This window comes from Ambystoma mexicanum, chromosome 1p (assembly GCF_040938575.1).
Source record: "Ambystoma mexicanum isolate Mex_15411 chromosome 1p, UKY_AmexF1_1, whole genome shotgun sequence".
NCBI classification, from domain to species: Eukaryota; Metazoa; Chordata; class Amphibia; order Caudata; family Ambystomatidae; genus Ambystoma; species Ambystoma mexicanum.
Genome location: NC_090921.1, coordinates 1,474,223,341 through 1,474,246,059, shown reverse-complemented (window position 1 = coordinate 1,474,246,059; position 22,719 = coordinate 1,474,223,341). Strand labels below are relative to the sequence as shown.

Below are 22,719 nucleotides of genomic sequence, written 5' to 3'. Positions count from 1 at the left end.
AGGGGAGAAAAAGTTGGGGTGGACTATGGAAATGAGGGAGGCCTTTGACGAATTGAAAGACGCGATATCAACTGCTCCAGTACTGGCATCCCCAGACTATGAGCGACGCTTTTTTATATTTTCACATTGCGACTCAGCAGTGATGAAAGCAGTATTGGCCCAAAAAACGAGCATGGACTATAAACCAGTAGCATTTTACAGCGGTCACTTAGACCCTGTGATGTTAGGCCACTTCCCTTGCGAACAAGGTCTCGCTGCAGCTGCTTTTGCAGTGGAAAAAGCATCAGCAATAACCATGGGGTGTCCAACTACACTGTTTGTGGAACATTCACTATTTGCAATATTGAATAAACCCAAGTCCACACTAACGACACAGAGGGCATCAGGTTATGAGATCATTTTGTCTAGAGCTGAACTAGCAATTGTTAGATGTAGCACGGTTAACCCTGCAAGGTTCCTAGCAGAAGTAATTGAGGAGGGAGATTACGCCCACGACTGCACCCAAATAACTGAAATGTACTCATGTACTAGAAAAGTTGAAGAAAACGCACTAGAGGGAGGTGAGCTTTTGTTTATTGATGGGTCATCAACTATTGATCAAGGAGATGGGATACGAAGGACTGGGGCAGCAGTAGTAAAAATGATGGAGGCGCCGGTGTGTGTGGCTATGAAGTGTGTACAATTACCACAGCATTACTCTGCTCAAGCCGCGGAACTGGTTGCACTAATATTGGCATTAAAGGAAAGTTTTAACAAACGAGTAACCATATATTCCGACAGTGCATATGTTACATCCACTGTCCACTCAGGGTTATCAAAATGGAGAAGAAGAGGGTTTAGGAGAGCTGATGGCACTCCAGTGCAACATGCCCTCTTGTTGGCTGAACTAATTGAAGTAATAAACGACCCCCAAGAACTAGCCCTAGTCAAATGCACCGCACACACCAATGGTGAAGACCACGTCTCAAAAGGGAATGCAGCATCAGACGCACATGCGAAATATGCTGCATACTTTGGTGAGATATGGAACCCCACAGACTCACAGAGAGGGAGAGGGAGGGGAATGGCTAGGGAGATGTTAATAAGAGAAGGGTACACCCATCTCCCAGCCACACAGATTATGGAGCTACAAGCGGCTGCACCAATGGCCGAAAAAGAAATATGGGTAAAAAGAGGATGTACAATGTCACCAACCGACGCACTATGGCGCCAGGGTGGCACTGGGAAAGTTGTAATACCGTTGGCACTCTTAAATACCGCCCTGAGCCAATTACATCACCCAGCCCATACAGGCAAGGAAATAATTGCAGCACGAATTAGAGAAGATTGGTTTTGTCCTGAGTTAAATTCTCATGTGTCAAATTTTATCAGCAATTGTCTCACATGTCAACAGTTTACGGCCGGTCATACTCTAAAAGTGATAAGAGGTACCATACCCCGGCCAGAAGGACCTTTTCGGCACCTTCACATTGACTATGTTGATATGATCAACATATGTCAAGGTAATAGGTATATGATTGTAGTAGTATGCCCATTTTCTAGGTGGATTGAAGCAGGGCCCTGTTCACACCCAGATGCATTTAGAGCAGCCAAATTCCTAGTAAGGGAGGTCTTCCCCAGGTGGGGAGTGTGCGAGGTGTTAAGATCAGACAATAGCCCGCATTTCGCAAACGAAATGTTCCAGCACATCACATCCCTGCTGAGCATAAAACACAAATTTGCATGTGCATACCACCCACAGGCTAATGGTGTATGTGAACGCCTGAATGGCTTATTGAAGGAGGCAATTGCAAAAATACAACAAACAACAAAGAAAAGTTGGTTGTATTGCCTTCCGTTAGCCCTATTCGAATTAAGGAATAGGCCAGGGTCCGACCACCACCTCACCCCTCACGAGGTGGTTACTTGACGTCAAATGCGCCTTCCCCTAACCCCAACGTCAAGGGCATTCACTGACCACGAAAGTTCAGCGAGTGTGTTAGGTGATGAAATGTATCAATATGTGTCTTCTTTGATTACTAGTGTCGTGTTTGTGTCTCAACAGCTCGAGCGCACACGGGGCGGGTCTACCAGCAATCAAGAAGAAGGCGCAAGTACAGAATTGGAAAAGGAGAACTTGTGCAAACTTGCCAAAGGTGACCACGTGCTACTTCGCAATTTCAATAGAAAATGGAACGATAAGAGGTTCACCGGCCCCCATCTGGTAGAGGACGTATCAACAAGAGCAGTAAAACTAAAGGACAAGCGTGCCTGGAACCACCTACATGATGTAAAGATCTACAAACTGCAGACCCGCCCCAGCGCCAACGACAGGTCCATTGGAAGAACAGCAACAACATCCCCGACAGCGGAAGGAAGTTCCACCACAGACAACGACCCAATTGTTCCCTTACCGTGCCACTACCCAGCTACCCCGGAGACAATAACTGACGAAGAAAGGGGTGATCCCCATACTGCCCACCCCATGGTCACACGTTCAAAGAGTAAAAATACTTCCGACATCTGAGCCCAAACCCCCCGCCCATTGACTCCCAAGTACAATTTTAACTTAAACTGAAAGACATTGCCTGCACAAATACACATGTAAACACGTGAATGTTCTCTTTTTTCTCTCGCACATACAGGAACTGCGTAATATTGTATTGTCAAGAAAAAGCTAACTAACAAGTTCACTGTCCAGGCGTAGATGGTACTCCCAGACGATAACTACCCAGAAGAATTGTCACACCAATTTGTATACGAAATAAAAAGGCCAACATACCTAAAAAGGAGAAGGGTACGTGTCTACTACACAGCCTTCCTCCTGGCCATAGAATATTCCATGCCCCATCTCAGCCCATACTTGCCGGTCCTAAGAGACCGATCACTTAGAGTAGCGTGGGAGCAGCTCTTCGCCTGGGCACTGAATGACTATTTGATAGGGAGAGCTTAAAGGAAACAAAACTAACATTTAATAACGAGCATTTTTGAGAATTTTTAGGCGGGCAACTTTAACGTCGCAAGAATACGCTGCCAGGACTGCAGCAAGGTAAGAGCAAAATGCCGGTGAGATTAGCATATGTAATAAAAATAATAGGGATTTTTATGATCACCGGGTTCTTGGCTGCCTCTGTCTGGCAGTACAGCTATGCTATCAATTTTATTGCTGCACCCAAACCTAATATACCCCCGTTCCCTGCTGCAACAGGTGTTACGTCAGGTGGTAATAGTAACATTGCACCCAAGCAAAATAGAGTTAAACGCAGCACATACTCAGACAATAAAGGTATTGATAATTATATACAAGATTCAGCACACGTCACAAACAACATATGGTACCAACACATGACCCGCATTGGTAAGCAGACAACTGAGGATAGCTGCTACGTTTGCTCATTAATACCATACGCCATGAGCGCTTCACGAACATTTGTTGCCACAGAAATAGATGAAAAGACAGCACAGTGCATAATATACTTGGCACTGTTCCAAACGAAAGGAAGATTTCAAGGAACAGTAGTGCACATGACATGGAAAACACGAGACTCATACCCATATGAAAACAACTTCCTCAAGACCTATTTGAGTTATCACAAGACCAGTTTACATGCTGAAGCATTCAAATACATAACAAGTGGCCCTGCAAAAGGAGAAACAAAGAAAGTAACACTGCAGTATCTACCATGTGATTGGTACGCCACTGAAGTTCCGGGTAAACAAGGAGGCTGGGAGAGGCCGCTGGTAACGATAACAGGAAAGGTGTATCTGGACAACAGCTGGGAGATAGGAGTGATTGGCAGCAACATGGTAACAAAAGAAACTATCTCAACTATCGAGACACACAATCACCGATGTTGGACGACGTGGATCAAGTATGTACCAATGCTCACGTGGGTAGAAGAAGATGAAGACCCAATAACAATACTACCATTTACTGCGCCCAAGGTATGCTACCAGCATAAAGGAGAGGTGGACGTAGGATATAACACCAATTGTGCAAGCGTGATGGAGTTACCTGAGGGGGGAGCGGGAACAGCAGTAATAATGGACCATTATTGGGCCTGTGGAGAAAAGGCATACCGTACACTGCCTCCCCTGTGGAATGGTGTGTGCACAATGGTACACGTCAATGTACCATCACTAGTGGTACCTAAGAAGCATGTCAATGTGGCGAAATTTCCTAAAATGGATGAAGGGGATAAGAGAAGAAAGAGATCTGCACCACTTCAGGAGGAGCAAGGGAACAGGACCAACAGCAATGATACTGTCCTAAATAGGAGAAAAAGACAAGGAGAGCCACTGACAGGAAATTACCTGTGGGGAAGGTCGGAAACGGCACTAACATCAATACCGCCAGAACACAGACTATTCAGCAGAGCAGCAATGTTCTTCTCCTCAATAATACATCCGGGACTGCAGGCTTACGCAAACGCAAAATGGCTCCAAATAACTAGATGGGAACTAATGATGACCATCAATTCCACAGTAAATGGGTTTATTGCAATTAAAGAGGAGCTGCGAGCTGTAAGGATGGTAGCACTCCAGAACAGATATGTATTGGACCTTCTCACAGCAATGGAAGGAGGAGTTTGTGCAAAGATAGGACAATCTTGCTGCACGTTCATACCTGCCAACGATGCTGACAATGGTACACTGACAGAAGCAGTTTCACAATTGGCCCAGATGCACTCCAAAATGATGGATGAAAGTAACGGTGTAAACAAGGATAAGAGCTGGTTTTCACTATAATGGTCATGGATGCCATCCTGGCTGTCAGATGGACTGAAAATAATAGTGGGTTGTACTATTTTGGCTGGAGCTACTCTGATCATAATTAAATTTTGGAAGGCCCGGAAGGCACGCACGACTGACGAGTTGCTGGAAATGGTGGGAATGCACCCCTTAATGCCAGCAGATGACGGCCAGCATACAGGTGCGATAATACAGGAGAGGGAGAAGTTGCGCACCCAAATCATCACCAACCATCTAGACCCACCATCAGTGAAGATCGAGAACCCGAGGAACCCCAGGAGCTACATAGGAAGATGGGTATACTGTACTCCTGGAGGAACCTGTGAATATATGTATTGGTCATTTGAAGATCATGTAAACCATTATGGACATCTCGGAGGAATAACTAAGATATGGAGAGTAAGAGGAGATAACGAGAAGGATATGTTTGTGGTCGACAAGTCGACCAGAGGGGGGACTGAAGTGGGAGAATGGAAGACCAGGCTCCCGTCCTTCACCTCTCGCGCTTGGCCTAGAGGGTCACGACCCAGACACCCGCCGCGAGAAGAGTTTGTCCATTTACCAGACGACCAGGTACCCTGGTACAGGAACATACGGATGTGTCCATCTGCCTGCCCAGCAGCCCGCACTGGCCATGCCGACACCTGCGGCACGGATCAGCTAGACTAAAATCTACACGTCATTAGAGATGCCATGACGACCTAGACAACGGGAAGCACATCTGTACAAATATACACACTGAACATTCCCACACCAATCTACACAAAGAATATACTCAGTGCTATGACGTAGGCGACAGGCATATTCACGGACGTGCATCTTTATTATTTTTACATAGGCTTTCAGAATGCAGAAACGCAAGACGCGTCATGAACTCATCTATAACGCTTGCTCACGCTTCTCTTGAAACCCGTTACCACCATGAGAGGTATAATGGAGACACGATACTGGTCATGGAACTATATGCTACTATAACCTAAAGCACCTATGCACCAAACGGACTGCTTATGCACCAGGCCCGAGTAGGCCTCAAACAAGAGCTCCCGTGGACATTAACAAAGCAAGAGTCAGGTTGCTGATCCTGCAGAAAGAGCCCGGTGGAGCAACCAGCCAAGGTCGCAATGTTGCAAACCCACATTCCAAGAACAAATCATCAAAGGCACGATGTTGCAACCTCGTACTCCGCGCACCAACGTTAAAGTCACACCGGCAAATTAAACCAGACGCGCAGTGGAAAAACAATATTAATTGTGCAGAATTCTGCCTCTTTCACGGTCCCTCCCCACGTGACCAAGCCGAACCTGACGAGATGCCAAACCCAGGAGAGTAGAGGCGTCTGGATCTATCGCTACGGGACACAGGCAGATACACATGAAAGGCTCAATGGACATCTGCGACAGTGGGAGCGGTCAGCCTTCCAGCTATGAATAAGTCCTCACATTGTCTGCACGTACCCATAGTGAAACATTGTTGCAACTTGCAGGTACACCGAGAGCTGGGAACAGCGGTGGTCCCAGGCTGGGAAGCTCACGGGCGCACCAATCAGAACATGGGGCTCCTATCACTGACGTCAGTAATGTTAACCAATCCCCAGGAGTCATCATGTAACAATTCTCATGTATCTAATTGTAGGGACAACCCAGATATACCACCTGACTACCCTTTGTCCACTAACATCGTTCTCTATATGTGTGCTATACTAACCCTACCACTCGAGCAACCAATTAAGAGTGGCGATAGGTTTTTTGTTAACTTTCTGAAGTGACGCAAGTAGCGCGTCATAATACAGTAAAAGGGCCTGCGAGCCCCACGATTGTGTGTGTGTCAGGACGAACGCGTACGCTCCTTGACCCATCCCTGCCGTTTTGTCTAATAAACAGCAGAGTCACCTTGCTCCTTGTGTGTGTCTCATACTCTATCTCAACTGGGATATACGGGAGGAGTTGGGGCCTCCCTGCCCGGAGGTCTGCGGACGGCCCGGCCGACCCCGCAGAATTTCCCCCCGACAACGCTCTACCCAACTGAGCTAACCGGCCAGCTGAGAGTATTTTTCCCTTGGAAAAAAATGCCTTACTCATTCACACATAAAACCCTTATCCTCACAACAACCTAAAGAAAAACTACATGTGATCTGAAGGAAATTCATGAATATGACAATTATCTTCAAACTGACTTGTAGCCTGCATCACATTTAAGTAGAACTGGGACAAAGAAGGTTAAATGCATCTCATTGGTCATTTCCCACAGCAGTACTGACCTGTGACCATTTATGGACTGCTGCTTCCAACAAAACAGCAAACTTGTCATAGTAAATCTAAAGCTGTGGGTGGGAATTCTGCATCAATCTCATGCTTCTGCAGAAATATTTCCCAAATTGACAAAGTGGCCAATACTGGGATCAAATTCGCTAACTTGGCGTGATTAGCACCATGCTCAGTCAGAAAAAGTATGCCTTCTGACTGGAGCATAGGAGGGAGGCCAGTTGCAGGGGGGAGTTTTCTTCCCTTGAAAGAAAATGCCTAACTCATTCACAAATACAACCCTTATCCTCACAACAACATTGGTTATGTCCACAGTAGTACTGACCCGTGACTATGTATGCACAGCTGCTTCCAACAAAACAGCAATCTTGTGTTAGTAACTCTAAAGCTGTGAGTGCCAATTCTGCATCAATCTCATCCTTCTGCAGAAATATTTCCGAAATTGACAAAGTGGCCAATACTGGGATCAAATTCGCTAACTTGGCGTGTTTAGCACCATGCTCAGTCAGAAAAAGTAAGCCTTCTGACTGGAGCATAGGAGGGAGGCCAGTTGCAGGGGGGAGTTTTCTTCCCTTGAAAGAAAATGCCTAACTCATTCACAAACACAACCCTTATCCTCACAACAACATTGGTTATGTCCGCAGCAGTACTGACCCGTGACTATGTATGCACAGCTGCTTCCAACAAAACAGCAATCTTGTGTTAGTAACTCTAAAGCTGTGAGTGCCAATTCTGCATCAATCTCATCCTTCTGCAGAAATATTTCCCAAAATGACAAAGTGGCCAATACGGGGATCGAACCCGTGACCTTGGCGTTATTAGCACCACGCTCTAACCAACTGAGCTAACCGGCTAGCTGAGAGGCATATTTCTAACTGGAGCATAAGAGGGAGGCCAGTTGCAGGGGGATTTTTTCTTCCCTTGGAAAAAAAATGCCTAACTCATTCACACATAAAACCCTTATCCTCACAACAACCTAAAGAAAAACTACATGTGATCTGAAGGAAATTCATGAATATGACAATTATCTTCAAACTGACTTGTAGCCTGCATCACATTTAAGTAGAACTGGGACAAAGAAGGTTAAATGCATCTCATTGGTCATTTCCCACAGCAGTACTGACCTGTGACCATTTATGGACTGCTGCTTCCAACAAAACAGCAAACTAGTCATAGTAAATCTAAAGCTGTGGATGGGAATTCTGCATCAATCTCATGCTTCTGCAGAAATATTTCCCAAATTGACAAAGTGGCCAATACTGGGATCAAATTCGCTAACTTGGCGTGATTAGCACCATGCTCAGTCAGAAAAAGTATGCCTTCTGACTGGAGCATAGGAGGGAGGCCAGTTGCAGGGGGGAGTTTTCTTCCCTTGAAAGAAAATGCCTAACTCATTCACAAATACAACCCTTATCCTCACAACAACATTGGTTATGTCCGCAGCAGTACTGACCCGTGACTATGTATGCACAGCTGCTTCCAACAAAACAGCAATCTTGTGTTAGTAACTCTAAAGCTGTGAGTGCCAATTCTGCATCAATCTCATGCTTCTGCAGAAATATTTCCCAAAATGACAAAGTGGCCAATACAGGGATCGAACCCGTGACCTTGGCATTATTAGCACCACGCTCTAACCAACTGAGCTAACCGACCAGCTGAGAGTCCTGTTTCTGACTGAAGCATAAGAGGGAGGCCAGTTGCAGGGGGATTTTTTCTTCCCTTGGAAAAAAAATGCCTAAGTCATTCACACATAAAACCCTTATCCTCACAACAACCTAAAGAAAAACTACATGTGATCTGAAGGAAATTCATGAATATGACAATTATCTTCAAACTGACTTGTAGCCTGCATCCCATTTAAGTAGAACTGGGACAAAGAAGGTTAAATGCATCTCATTGGTCATTTCCCACAGCAGTACTGACCTGTGACCATTTATGGACTGCTGCTTCCAACAAAACAGCAAACTAGTCATAGTAAATCTAAAGCTGTGGGTGGGAATTCTGCATCAATCTCATGCTTCTGCAGAAATATTTCCCAAATTGACAAAGTGGCCAATACTGGGATCAAATCCGCTAACTTGGCGTGATTAGCTCCATGCTCAGTCAGAAAAAGTATGCCTTCTGACTGGAGCATAGGAGGGAGGCCAGTTGCAGGGGGGAGTTTTCTTCCCTTGAAAGAAAATGCCTAACTCATTCACAAATACAACCCTTATCCTCACAACAACATTGGTTATGTCCGGCAGCAGTACTGACCCATGACCATGTATGCACAGCTGCTTCCAACAAAACAGCAATCTTGTGTTAGTAACTCTAAAGCTGTGAGTGCCAATTCTGCATCAATCTCATGCTTCTGCAGAAATATTTCCCAAAATGACAAGGAGGCCAATACGGGGACCCGTGACTTTGCCATTATTAGCACCACGTTCTAACCAAATGAGCTAAACAGCCAGCTGAGAGTTTTGTTTCTGACTCAAGCATAAGCAGGAGGCCAGTTGTAGGGGGATGTTTTCTTCCCTTGGAAAAAAAATGCCTAACTCATTCACACAGACAACCCTTATCCTCACAACAACCTAAAGAAAAACTCCATGTGATCTGAAGGAAATTCATGAATATTACAATTATCTTCAAACTGACTTGTGGCCTGCATCACATTTAAGTAGTACTGCGAGAAAGAAGGTTAAATGCATCTCATTGGTCATTTCCCACAGCAGTACTGACCTGTGACCATTTATGGACTGCTGCTTCCAACAAAACAGCAAACTTGTCATAGTAAATCTAAAGCTGTGGGTGGGAATTCTGCATCAATCTAATGCTTCTGCAGACATTTTTCCCAAATTGACAAAGTGGCCAATACTGGGATCAAATTCGCTAACTTGGTGTGATTAGCACCATGCTCAGTCAGAAAAAGTATGCTTCTGACTGGAGCATAGGAGGGAGGCCAGTTGCAGGGGGGAGTTTTCTTTCCTTGAAAGAAAATGCCTAACTCATTCACAAATACAACCCTTATCCTCACAACAACATTGGTTATGTCCGCAGCAGTACTGACCCGTGACTATGTATGCACAGCTGCTTCCAACAAAACAGCAATCTTGTGTTAGTAACTCTAAAGCTGTGAGTGCCAATTCTGCATCAATCTCATCCTTCTGCAGAAATATTTCCCAAAATGACAAAGTGGCCAATACAGGGATCGAACCTGTGACCTTGGCGTTATTAGCACCACACTCTAACCAACTGAGCTAACCAGCAGGCTGAGAAGCATATTTCTGACTGGACCATAAGAGGGAGGCCAGTTGCAGGGGGATTTTTTCTTCCCTTGGAAAAAAAATGCCTAACTCATTCCACATAAAACCCTTATCCTCACAACAACCTAAAGAAAAACTACATGTGATCTGAAGGAAATTCATGAATATGACAATTATCTTCAAACTGACTTGTAGCCTGCATCACATTTAAGTAGAACTGGGACAAAGAAGTTTAAATGCATCTCATTGGTCATTTCCCACAGCAGTACTGACCTGTGACCATTTATGGACTGCTGCTTCCAACAAAACAGCAAACTAGTCATAGTAAATCTAAAGCTGTGGGTGGGAATTCTGCATCAATATCATGCTTCTGCAGAAATATTTCCCAAATTGACAAAGTGGCCAATACTGGGATCAAATTCGCTAACTTGGCGTGATTAGCACCATGCTCAGTCAGAAAAAGTATGCCTTCTGACTGGAGCATAGGAGGGAGGCCAGTTGAAGGGGGGAGTTTTCTTCCCTTGAAAGAAAATGCCTAACTCATTCACAAATACAACCCTTATCCTCACAACAACATTGGTTATGTCCCGCAGCAGTACTGACCTGTGACCATGTATGCACAGCTGCTTCCAACAAAACAGCAAACTTGTGTTAGTAACTCTAAAGCTGTGAGTGCCAATTCTGCATCAATCTCATGCTTCTGCAGAAATATTTCCCAAAATGACAAAGTGGCCAATACGGGGATCGAACCCATGACCTTGGTGTTATTAGCACCACGCTCTAACCAACTGAGCTAACCGGCCAGCTGAATGTATTTTTCCCTTGGAAAAAAAATGCCTAACTCATTCACACATAAAACCCTTATCCTCACAACAACCTAAAGAAAAACTACATGTGATCGGAAGGAAATTCATGAATATGACAATTATCTTCAAACGGACTTGTAGCCTGCATCACATTTAAGTAGAACTCGGACAAAGAAGGTTAAATGCATCTCATTGGTCATTTCCCACAGCAGTACTGACCTGTGACCATTTATGGACTGCTGCTTCCAACAAAACAGCAAACTAGTCATAGTAAATCTAAAGCTGTGGGTGGGAATTCTGCATCAATCTCATGCTTCTGCAGAAATATTTCCCAAATTGACAAAGTGGCCAATACTGGGATCAAATTCGCTAACTTGGCGTGATTAGCACCATGCTCAGTCATAAAAAGTATGCTTCTGACTGGAGCATAGGAGGGAGGCCAGTTGCAGAGGGGAGTTTTCTTTCCTTGAAAGAAAATGCCTAACTCATTCACAAATACAACCCTTATCCTCACAACAACATTGGTTATGTCCGCAGCAGTACTGACCCGTGACTATGTATGCACAGCTGCTTCCAACAAAACAGCAATCTTGTGTTAGTAACTCTAAAGCTGTGAGTGCCAATTCTGCATCAATCTCATCCTTCTGCAGAAATATTTCCCAAAATGACAAAGTGGCCAATACAGGGATCGAACCCGTGACCTTGGCGTTATTAGCACCACGCTCTAACCAACTGAGCGTCTTTTTCCCTTGGAAAAAAATGCCTAACTCATTCACACATAAAACCCTTATCCTCACAACAACCTAAAGAAAAACTACATGTGATCTGAAGGAAATTCATGAATATGACAATTATCTTCAAACTGACTTGTAGCCTGCATCACATTTAAGTAGAACTGGGACAAAGAAGGTTAAATGCATCTCATTGGTCATTTCCCACAGCAGTACTGACCTGTGACCATTTATGGACTGCTGCTTCCAACAAAACAGCAAACTTGTCATAGTAAATCTAAAGCTGTGAGTGCCAATTCTGCATCAATCTCATCCTTCTGCAGAAATATTTCCCAAATTGACAAAGTGGCCAATGCTGGGATCAAATTCGCTAACTTGGCGTGATTAGCACCATGCTCAGTCATAAAAAGTAAGCCTTCTGACTGGAGCATAGGAGGGAGGCCAGTTGCAGGGGGGAGTTTTCTTCCCTTGAAAGAAAATGCCTAACTCATTCACAAATCCAACCCTTATCCTCACAACAACATTGGTTATGTCCGCAGCAGTACTGACCCGTGACTATGTATGCACAGCTGCTTCCAACAAAACAGCAATCTTGTGTTAGTAACTCTAAAGCTGTGAGTGCCAATTCTGCATCAATCTCATCCTTCTGCAGAAATATTTCCCAAAATGACAAAGTGGCCAATACGGGGATCAAACCCGTGACCTTGGCGTTATTAGCATCACGCTCTAACCAACTGAGCTAACCGGCCAGCTGAGAGGCATATTCTGACTGGAGCATAAGAGGGAGGCCAGTTGCAGGGGGACTTTTTCTTCCCTTGGAAAAAAAATGCCTTACTCATTCACACATAAAACCCTTATCCTCACAACAACCTAAAGAAAAACTACATGTGATCTGAAGGAAATTCACGAATATGACAATTATCTTCAAACTGACTTGTAGCATGCATCACATTTAAGTAGAACTGGGACAAAGAAGGTTAAATGCATCTCATTGGTCATTAGTAACTCTAAAGCTGTGAGTGCCAATTCTGCATCAATCTCATGCTTCTGCAGAAATATTTCCCAAAATAACAAAGTGGCCAATACGGGGATCAAACCCGTAACCTTGGCGTTATTAGCACCACGCTCTAGCCAACTGAGCTAACCGGCCAGCTGAGAGTCCTGTTTCTGACTGGAGCATAAGAGGGAGGCCAGTTGCAGGGGGATTTTTTCTTCCCTTGGAAAAAATGCCTAACTCATTCACACATAAAACCCTTATCCTCACAACAACCTAAAGAAAAACTACATGTGATCTGAAGGAAATTCATGAATATGACAATTATCTTCAAACTGACTTGTAGCCTGCATCACATTTAAGTAGAACTGGGACAAAGAAGGTTAAATGCATCTCATTGGAAGTCCCGCAGCAGTACTGACCCGTAACCATTTAGGGACTGCTGCTTGAAACAAAACAGCAAACTAGTCATAGTAAATCTAAAGCTGTGGGTGGGAATTCTGCATCAATCTCATGCTTCTGCAGAAATATCTCCCAAATTGACAAAGTGGCCAATACTGGGATCAAATTCGCTAACTTGGCGTGATTAGCACCATGCTCAGTCAGAAAAAGTTTGCCTTCTGACTGGAGCATAGGAGGGAGGCCAGTTGCAGGGGGATTTTTTCTAACCTTGGAAAAAAAATGCCTAACTCATTCACACATACAACCCTTATCCTCACAACAACCTAAAGAAAAACTACATGTGATCTGAAGGAAATTCATGAATATTACAATTATCTTCAAACTGACTTGTGGCCTGCATCACATTTAAGTAGAACTGGGACAAAGAAGGTTAAATGCATCTCATTGGAAGTGCCGCAGCAGTATTGACCCGTGACCATTTATGGACTGCTGCTTGAAACAAAACAGCAAACTAGTCATAGTAAATCTAAAGCTGTGAGTGGGAATTCTGCATCAATCTCATGCTTCTGCAGAAATAATTCCCAAAATGACAAAGTGGCCAATACGGGAATCGAACCTGTGACCTTGGTGTTATTAGCACCACGCTCTAACCAACTGAGCGTCTTTTTCCCTTGGAAAAAAATGCCTAACTCATTCACACATAAAACCCTTATCCTCACAACAACCTAAAGAAAAACTACATGTGATCTGAAGGAAATTCATGAATATGACAATTATCTTCAAACTGACTTGTAGCCTGCATCACATTTAAGTAGAACTGGGACAAAGAAGGTTAAATGCATCTCATTGGTCATTTCCCACAGCAGTACTGACCTGTGACCATTTATGGACTGCTGCTTCCAACAAAACAGCAAACTAGTCATAGTAAATCTGAAGCTGTGGGTGGGAATTCTGCATCAATCTCATGCTTCTGCAGAAATATTTCCCAAATTGACAAAGTGGCCAATACTGGGATCAAATTCGCTAACTTGGCGTGATTAGCACCATGCTCAGTCAGAAAAAGTATGCCTTCTGACTGGAGCATAGGAGGGAGGCCAGTTGCAGGGGGGAGTTTTCTTCCCTTGAAACAAAATGCCTAACTCATTCACAAATACAACCCTTATCCTCACAACAACATTGGTTATGTCCGCAGCAGTACTGACCCATGACTATGTATGCACAGCTGCTTCCAACAAAACAGCAATCTTGTGTTAGTAACTCTAAAGCTGTGAGTGCCAATTCTGCATCAATTTCATCCTTCTGCAGAAATATTTCCCAAAATGACAAAGTGGCCAATACGGGGATCGAACCCGTGACCTTGGTGTTATTAGCACCACGCTCTAACCAACTGAGCGTCTTTTTCCTTTGGAAAAAAATGCCTAACTCATTCACACATAAAACCCTTATCCTCACAACAACCTAAAGAAAAACTACATGTGATCTGAAGGAAATTCATGAATATGACAATTATCTTCAAACTGACTTGTAGCCTGCATCACATTTAAGTAGAACTGGGACAAAGAAGGTTAAATGCATCTCATTGGTCATTTCCCACAGCAGTACTGACCTGTGACCATTTATGGACTGCTGCTTCCAACAAAACAGCAAACTTGTCATAGTAAATCTAAAGCTGTGAGTGCCAATTCTGCATCAATCTCATCCTTCTGCAGAAATATTTCCCAAATTGACAAAGTGGCCAATGCTGGGATCAAATTCGCTAACTTGGCGTGATTAGCACCATGCTCAGTCAGAAAAAGTAAGCCTTCTGACTGGAGCATAGGAGGGAGGCCAGTTGCAGGGGGGAGTTTTCTTCCCTTGAAAGAAAATGCCTAACTCATTCACAAATACAACCCTTATCCTCACAACAACATTGGTTATGTCCGCAGCGGTACTGACCCGTGACTATGTATGCACAGCTGCTTCCAACAAAACAGCAATCTTGTGTTAGTAACTCTAAAGCTGTGAGTGCCAATTCTGCATCAATCTCATCCTTCTGCAGAAATATTTCCCAAAATGACAAAGTGGCCAATACGTGACCTTGGCGTTATTAGCATCACGCTCTAACCAACTGAGCTAAACGGCCAGCTGAGAGGTATATTTCTGACTGGAGCATAAGAGGGAGGCCAGTTGCAGGGGGACTTTTTCTTCCCTTGGAAAAAAAATGCCTTACTCATTCACACATAAAACCCTTATCCTCACAACAACCTAAAGAAAAACTACATGTGATCTGAAGGAAATTCACGAATATGACAATTATCTTCAAACTGACTTGTAGCCTGCATCACATTTAAGTAGAACTGGGACAAAGAAGGTTAAATGCATCTCATTGGTCATTAGTAACTCTAAAGCTGTGAGTGCCAATTCTGCATCAATCTCATGCTTCTGCAGAAATATTTCCCAAAATGACAAAGTGGCCAATACGGGGATCAAACCCGTAACCTTGGCGTTATTAGCACCACGCTCTAACCAACTGAGCTAACCGGCCAGCTGAGAGTCCTGTTTCTGACTGGAGCATAAGAGGGAGGCCAGTTGCAGGGGGATTTTTTCTTCCCTTGGAAAAAAATGCCTAACTCATTCACACATAAAACCCTTATCCTCACAAAAACCTAAAGAAAAACTACATGTGATCTGAAGGAAATTCATGAATATGACAATTATCTTCAAACTGACTTGTAGCCTGCATCACATTTAAGTAGAACTGGGACAAAGAAGGTTAAATGCATCTCATTGGAAGTCCCGCAGCAGTACTGACCCGTGACCATTTATGGACTGCTGCTTGAAACAAAACAGCAAACTAGTCATAGTAAATCTAAAGCTGTGGGTGGGAATTCTGCATCAATCTCATGCTTCTGCAGAAATATTTCCCAAATTGACAAAGTGGCCAATACTGGGATCAAATTCGCTAACTTGGCGTGATTAGCACCATGCTCAGTCAGAAAAAGTTTGCCTTCTGACTGGAGCATAGGAGGGAGGCCAGTTGCAGGGGGATTTTTTCTAAACTTGGAAAAAAAATGCCTGTTGCCAGTTGCAGGGGGGAGTTTTCTTCCCTTGAAAGAAAATGCCTAACTCATTCACAAATACAACCCTTATCCTCACAACAACATTGGTTATGTCCGCAGCGGTACTGACCCGTGACTATGTATGCACAGCTGCTTCCAACAAAACAGCAATCTTGTGTTAGTAACTCTAAAGCTGTGAGTGCCAATTCTGCATCAATCTCATCCTTCTGCAGAAATATTTCCCAAAATGACAAAGTGGCCAATACGTGACCTTGGCGTTATTAGCATCACGCTCTAACCAACTGAGCTAAACGGCCAGCTGAGAGGTATATTTCTGACTGGAGCATAAGAGGGAGGCCAGTTGCAGGGGGACTTTTTCTTCCCTTGGAAAAAAAATGCCTTACTCATTCACACATAAAACCCTTATCCTCACAACAACCTAAAGAAAAACTACATGTGATCTGAAGGAAATTCACGAATATGACAATTATCTTCAAACTGACTTGTAGCCTGCATCACATGTAAGTAGAACTGGGACAAAGAAGGTTAAATGCATCTCATTGGTCATTAGTAACTCTAAAGCTGTGAGTGCCAATTCTGCATCAATCTCATGCTTCTGCAGAAATATTTCCCAAAATGACAAAGTGGCCAATACGGGGATCAAACCCGTAACCTTGGCGTTATTAGCACCACGCTCTAACCAACTGAGCTAACCGGCCAGCTGAGAGTCCTGTTTCTGACTGGAGCATAAGAGGGAGGCCAGTTGCAGGGGGATTTTTTCTTCCCTTGGAAAAAAATGCCTAACTCATTCACACATAAAACCCTTATCCTCACAAAAACCTAAAGAAAAACTACATGTGATCTGAAGGAAATTCATGAATATGACAATTATCTTCAAACTGACTTGTAGCCTGCATCACATTTAAGTAGAACTGGGACAAAGAAGGTTAAATGCATCTCATTGGAAGTCCCGCAGCAGTACTGACCCGTGACCATTTATGGACTGCTGCTTGAAACAAAACAGCAAACTAGTCATAGTAAATCTAAAGCTGTGGGTGGGAATTCTGCATCAATCTCATGCTTCTGCAGAAATATTTCCCAAATTGACAAAGTGGCCAATACTGGGATCAAATTCGCTAACTTGGCGTGATTAGCACCATGCTCAGTCAGAAAAAGTTTGCCTTCTGACTGGAGCATAGGAGGGAGGCCAGTTGCAGGGGGATTTTTTCTAACCTTGGAAAAAAAATGCCTAACTCATTCACACATACAACCCTTATCCTCACAACAACCTAAAGAAAAACTGCATGTGATCTGAAGGAAATTCATGAATATTACAATTATCTTCAAACTGACTTGTGGCCTGCATCACATTTAAGTAGAACTGGGACAAAGAAGGTTAAATGCATCTCATTGGAAGTGCCGCAGCAGTATTGACCCGTGACCATTTATGGACTGCTGCTTGAAACAAAACAGCAAACAAGTCATAGTAAATCTAAAGCTGTGGGTGGGAATTCTGCATCAATCTCATGCTTCTGCAGAAATATTTCCCAAAATGACAAAGTGGCCAATACGGGGATCGAACCCGTGACCTTGGCATTATTAGCACCACGCTCTAACCAACTGAGCTAACCGGCCAGCTGAGAGTCTTTTTCCCTTGGAAAAAAAATGCCTAACTCATTCACACATAAAACCCTTATCCTCACAACAACCTAAAGAAAAACTACATGTGATCTGAAGGAAATTCATGAATATGACAATTATCTTCAAACTGACTTGTAGCCTGCATCACAACCCTTATCCTCACAACAACCTAAAGAAAAACGCCATGTGATCTGAAGGAAATTCATGAATATTGCAATTATCTTCAAACTGACTTGTGGCCTGCATCACATTTAAGTAGTACTGCGACAAAGAAGGTTAAATGCATCTCATTGGTCATTTCCCACAGCAGTACTGACCTGTGACCATTTATGGACTGCTGCTTCCAACAAAACAGCAAACTTGTCATAGTAAATCTAAAGCTGTGGGTGGGAATTCTGCATTAATCTAATGCTTCTGCCGAAATTTTTCCCAAATTGACAAAGTGGCCAATACTGGGATCAAATTCGCTAACTTGGCGTGATTAGCACCATGCTCAGTCAGAAAAAGTATGCTTCTGACTGGAGCATAGGAGGGAGGCCAGTTGCAGGGGGGAGTTTTCTTTCCTTGAAAGAAAATGCCTAACTCATTCACAATTACAACCCTTATCCTCACAACAACATTGGTTATGTCCGCAGCAGTACTGACCCGTGACTATGTATGCACAGCTGCTTCCAACAAAACAGCAATCTTGTGTTAGTAACTCTAAAGCTGTGAGTGCCAATTCTGCATCAATCTCATCCTTCTGCAGAAATATTTCCCAAAATGACAAAGTGGCCAATACGGGGATCGAACCCGTGACCTTGGTGTTATTAGCACCACGCTCTAACCAACTGAGCGTCTTTTTCCCTTGGAAAAAAATGCCTAACTCATTCACACATAAAACCCTTATCCTCACAACAACCTAAAGAAAAACTACATGTGATCTGAAGGAAATTCATGAATATGACAATTATCTTCAAACTGACTTGTAGCCTGCATCACATTTAAGTAGAACTGGGACAAAGAAGGTTAAATGCATCTCATTGGTCATTTCCCACAGCAGTACTGACCTGTGACCATTTATGGACTGCTGCTTCCAACAAAACAGCAAACTTGTCATAGTAAATCTAAAGCTGTGAGTGCCAATTCTGCATCAATCTCATCCTTCTGCAGAAATATTTCCCAAATTGACAAAGTGGCCAATGCTGGGATCAAATTCGCTAACTTGGCGTGATTAGCACCATGCTCAGTCAGAAAAAGTAAGCCTTCTGACTGGAGCATAGGAGGGAGGCCAGTTGCAGGGGGGAGTTTTCTTCCCTTGAAAGAAAATGCCTAACTCATTCACAAATACAACCCTTATCCTCACAACAACATTGGTTATGTCCGCAGCGGTACTGACCCGTGACTATGTATGCACAGCTGCTTCCAACAAAACAGCAATCTTGTGTTAGTAACTCTAAAGCTGTGAGTGCCAATTCTGCATCAATCTCATCCTTCTGCAGAAATATTTCCCAAAATGACAAAGTGGCCAATACGTGACCTTGGCGTTATTAGCATCACGCTCTAACCAACTGAGCTAAACGGCCAGCTGAGAGGTATATTTCTGACTGGAGCATAAGAGGGAGGCCAGTTGCAGGGGGACTTTTTCTTCCCTTGGAAAAAAAATGCCTTACTCATTCACACATAAAACCCTTATCCTCACAACAACCTAAAGAAAAACTACATGTGATCTGAAGGAAATTCACGAATATGACAATTATCTTCAAACTGACTTGTAGCCTGCATCACATGTAAGTAGAACTGGGACAAAGAAGGTTAAATGCATCTCATTGCTCATTAGTAACTCTAAAGCTGTGAGTGCCAATTCTGCATCAATCTCATGCTTCTGCAGAAATATTTCCCAAAATGACAAAGTGGCCAATACGGGGATCAAACCCGTAACCTTGGCGTTATTAGCACCACGCTCTAACCAACTGAGCTAACCGGCCAGCTGAGAGTCCTGTTTCTGACTGGAGCATAAGAGAGAGGCCAGTTGCAGGGGGATTTTTTCTTCCCTTGGAAAAAAATGCCTAACTCATTCACACATAAAACCCTTATCCTCACAAAAACCTAAAGAAAAACTACATGTGATCTGAAGGAAATTCATGAATATGACAATTATCTTCAAACTGACTTGTAGCCTGCATCACATTTAAGTAGAACTGGGACAAAGAAGGTTAAATGCATCTCATTGGTCATTTCCCACAGCAGTACTGACCTGTGACCATTTATGGACTGCTGCTTCCAACAAAACAGCAAACTAGTCATAGTAAATCTAAAGCTGTGTGTGGGACTTCTGCATCAATCTCATGCTTCTGCAGAAATATTTCCCAAATTGACAAAGTGGCCAATACTGGGATCAAATTCGCTAACTTGGCGTGATTAGCACCATGCTCAGTCAGAAAAAGTATGCCTTCTGACTGGAGCATAGGAGGGAGGCCAGTTGCAGGGGGCAGTTTTCTTCCCTTGAAAGAAAATGCCTAACTCATTCACAAATACAACCCTTATCCTCACAACAACATTGGTTATGTCCCGCAGCAGTACTGACCCGTGACCATGTATGCACAGCTGCTTCCAACAAAACAGCAAACTTGTGTTAGTAACTCTAAAGCTGTGAGTGCCAATTCTGCATCAATCTCATGCTTCTGCAGAAATATTTCCCAAAATGACAAAGTGGCCAATACGGGGATCGAACCCATGACCTTGGTGTTATTAGCACCACGCTCTAACCAACTGAGCTAACCGGTCAGCTGAAAGTCTTTTTCCCTTGGAAAAAAAATGCCTAACTCATTCACACATAAAACCCTTATCCTCACAACAACCTAAAGAAAAACTACATGTGATCTGAAGGAAATTCATGAATATGACAATTATCTTCAAACTGACTTGTAGCCTGCATCACATTTAAGTAGAACTGGGACAAAGAAGGTTAAATGCATCTCATTGGTCATTTCCCACAGCAGTACTGACCTGTGACCATTTATGGACTGCTGCTTCCAACAAAACAGCAAACTAGTCATAGTAAATCTAAAGCTGTGGGTGGGAATTCTGCATCAATCTCATGCTTCTGCAGAAATATTTCCCAAATTGACAAAGTGGCCAATACTGGGATCAAATTCGCTAACTTGGCGTGATTAGCACCATGCTCAGTCAGAAAAAGTATGCCTTCTGACTGGAGCATAGGAGGGAGGCCAGTTGCAGGGGGGAGTTTTCTTCCCTTGAAAGAAAATGCCTAACTCATTCACAAATACAACCCTTATCCTCACAACAACATTGGTTATGTCCGCAGCAGTACTGACCCGTGACTATGTATGCACAGCTGCTTCCAACAAAACAGCAGTCTTGTGTTAGTAACTCTAAAGCTGTGAGTGCCAATTCTGCATCAATCTCATCCTTCTGCAGAAATATTTCCCAAAATGACAAAGTGGCCAATACAGGGATCGAACCTGTGACCTTGGCGTTATTAGCACCACGCTCTAACCAACTGAGCTAACCGGCCAGCTGAGAGTATTTTTCGCTTGGAAAAAAATGCCTAACTCATTCACACATAAAACCCTTATCCTCACAACAACCTAAAGAAAAACTACATGTGATCTGAAGGAAATTCATGAATATGACAATTATCTTCAAACTGACTTGTAGCCTGCATCACATTTAAGTAGAACTGGGACAAAGAAGGTTAAATGCATCTCATTGGTCATTTCCCACAGCAGTACTGACCTGTGACCATTTATGGACTGCTGCTTCCAACAAAACAGCAAACTTGTCATAGTAAATCTAAAGCTGTGGGTGGGAATTCTGCATCAATCTCATGCTTCTGCAGAAATATTTCCCAAATTGACAGTGGCCAATACTGGGATCAAATTCGCTAACTTGGCGTGATTAGCACCATGCTCAGTCAGAAAAAGTATGCCTTCTGACTGGAGCATAGGAGGGAGGCCAGTTGCAGGGGGGAGTTTTCTTCCCTTGAAAGAAAAAGCCTAACTCATTCACAAATACAACCCTTATCCTCACAACAACATTGGTTATGTCCGCAGTAGTACTGACCCGTGACTATGTATGCACAGCTGCTTCCAACAAAACAGCAATCTTGTGTTAGTAACTCTAAAGCTGTGAGTGCCAATTCTGCATCAATCTCATCCTTCTGCAGAAATATTTCCCAAAATGACAAAGTGGCCAATACGGGGATCGAACCCGTGACCTTGGTGTTATTAGCACCACGCTCCAACCAACTGAGCTAACCAGCCAGCTGAGAGGCATATTTCTGACTGGACCATAAGAGGGAGGCCAGTTGCAGGGGGATTTTTTCTTCCCTTGGAAAAAAAATGCCTAACTCATTCACACATAAAACCCTTATCCTCACAACAACCTAAAGAAAAACTACATGTGATCTGAAGGAAATTCATGAATATGACAATTATCTTCAAACTGACTTGTAGCCTGCATCACATTTAAGTAGAACTGGGACAAAGAAGGTTAAATGCATCTCATTGGTCATTTCCCACAGCAGTACTGACCTGTGACCATTTATGGACTGCTGCTTCCAACAAAACAGCAAACTAGTCATAGTAAATCTAAAGCTGTGGGTGGGAATTCTGCATCAATCTCATGCTTCTGCAGAAATATTTCCCAAATTGACAAAGTGGCCAATACTGGGATCAAATTCGCTAACTTGGCGTGATTAGCACCATGCTCAGTCAGAAAAAGTATGCCTTCTGACTGGAGCATAGGAGGGAGGCCAGTTGCAGGGGGGAGTTTTCTTCCCTTGAAAGAAAATGCCTAACTCATTCACAAATACAACCCTTATCCTCACAACAACATTGGTTATGTCCCGCAGCAGTACGGACCCGTGACC

General features: G+C 43.5%; 8 non-coding genes across 8 annotated transcripts; all 8 read right to left on the bottom strand.

Annotated features, from left to right (window-relative positions):
• Positions 1-7,772: 7,772 nt before the first annotated feature.
• TRNAI-AAU (transfer RNA isoleucine (anticodon AAU)) lies at positions 7,773-7,846 on the bottom strand. Its single transcript has one exon. It is a non-coding gene; the product is annotated as a tRNA-Ile (tRNA).
• Positions 7,847-10,963: 3,117 nt separating this feature from the next.
• Positions 10,964-11,037, bottom strand: TRNAI-AAU (transfer RNA isoleucine (anticodon AAU)). Its single transcript has one exon. It is a non-coding gene; the product is annotated as a tRNA-Ile (tRNA).
• Positions 11,038-12,847: 1,810 nt separating this feature from the next.
• On the bottom strand, positions 12,848-12,921 carry TRNAI-AAU (transfer RNA isoleucine (anticodon AAU)). Its single transcript has one exon. It is a non-coding gene; the product is annotated as a tRNA-Ile (tRNA).
• Positions 12,922-15,617: 2,696 nt separating this feature from the next.
• TRNAI-AAU (transfer RNA isoleucine (anticodon AAU)) lies at positions 15,618-15,691 on the bottom strand. The gene has a single exon. It is a non-coding gene; the product is annotated as a tRNA-Ile (tRNA).
• A 1,159-nt stretch (positions 15,692-16,850) lies between these two features.
• Positions 16,851-16,924, bottom strand: TRNAI-AAU (transfer RNA isoleucine (anticodon AAU)). The gene has a single exon. It is a non-coding gene; the product is annotated as a tRNA-Ile (tRNA).
• Positions 16,925-17,766: 842 nt separating this feature from the next.
• Positions 17,767-17,840, bottom strand: TRNAI-AAU (transfer RNA isoleucine (anticodon AAU)). Its single transcript has one exon. It is a non-coding gene; the product is annotated as a tRNA-Ile (tRNA).
• A 1,899-nt stretch (positions 17,841-19,739) lies between these two features.
• Positions 19,740-19,813, bottom strand: TRNAI-AAU (transfer RNA isoleucine (anticodon AAU)). Its single transcript has one exon. It is a non-coding gene; the product is annotated as a tRNA-Ile (tRNA).
• A 1,476-nt stretch (positions 19,814-21,289) lies between these two features.
• On the bottom strand, positions 21,290-21,363 carry TRNAI-AAU (transfer RNA isoleucine (anticodon AAU)). The gene has a single exon. It is a non-coding gene; the product is annotated as a tRNA-Ile (tRNA).
• Between the last annotated feature and the right edge of the window lie 1,356 nt (positions 21,364-22,719).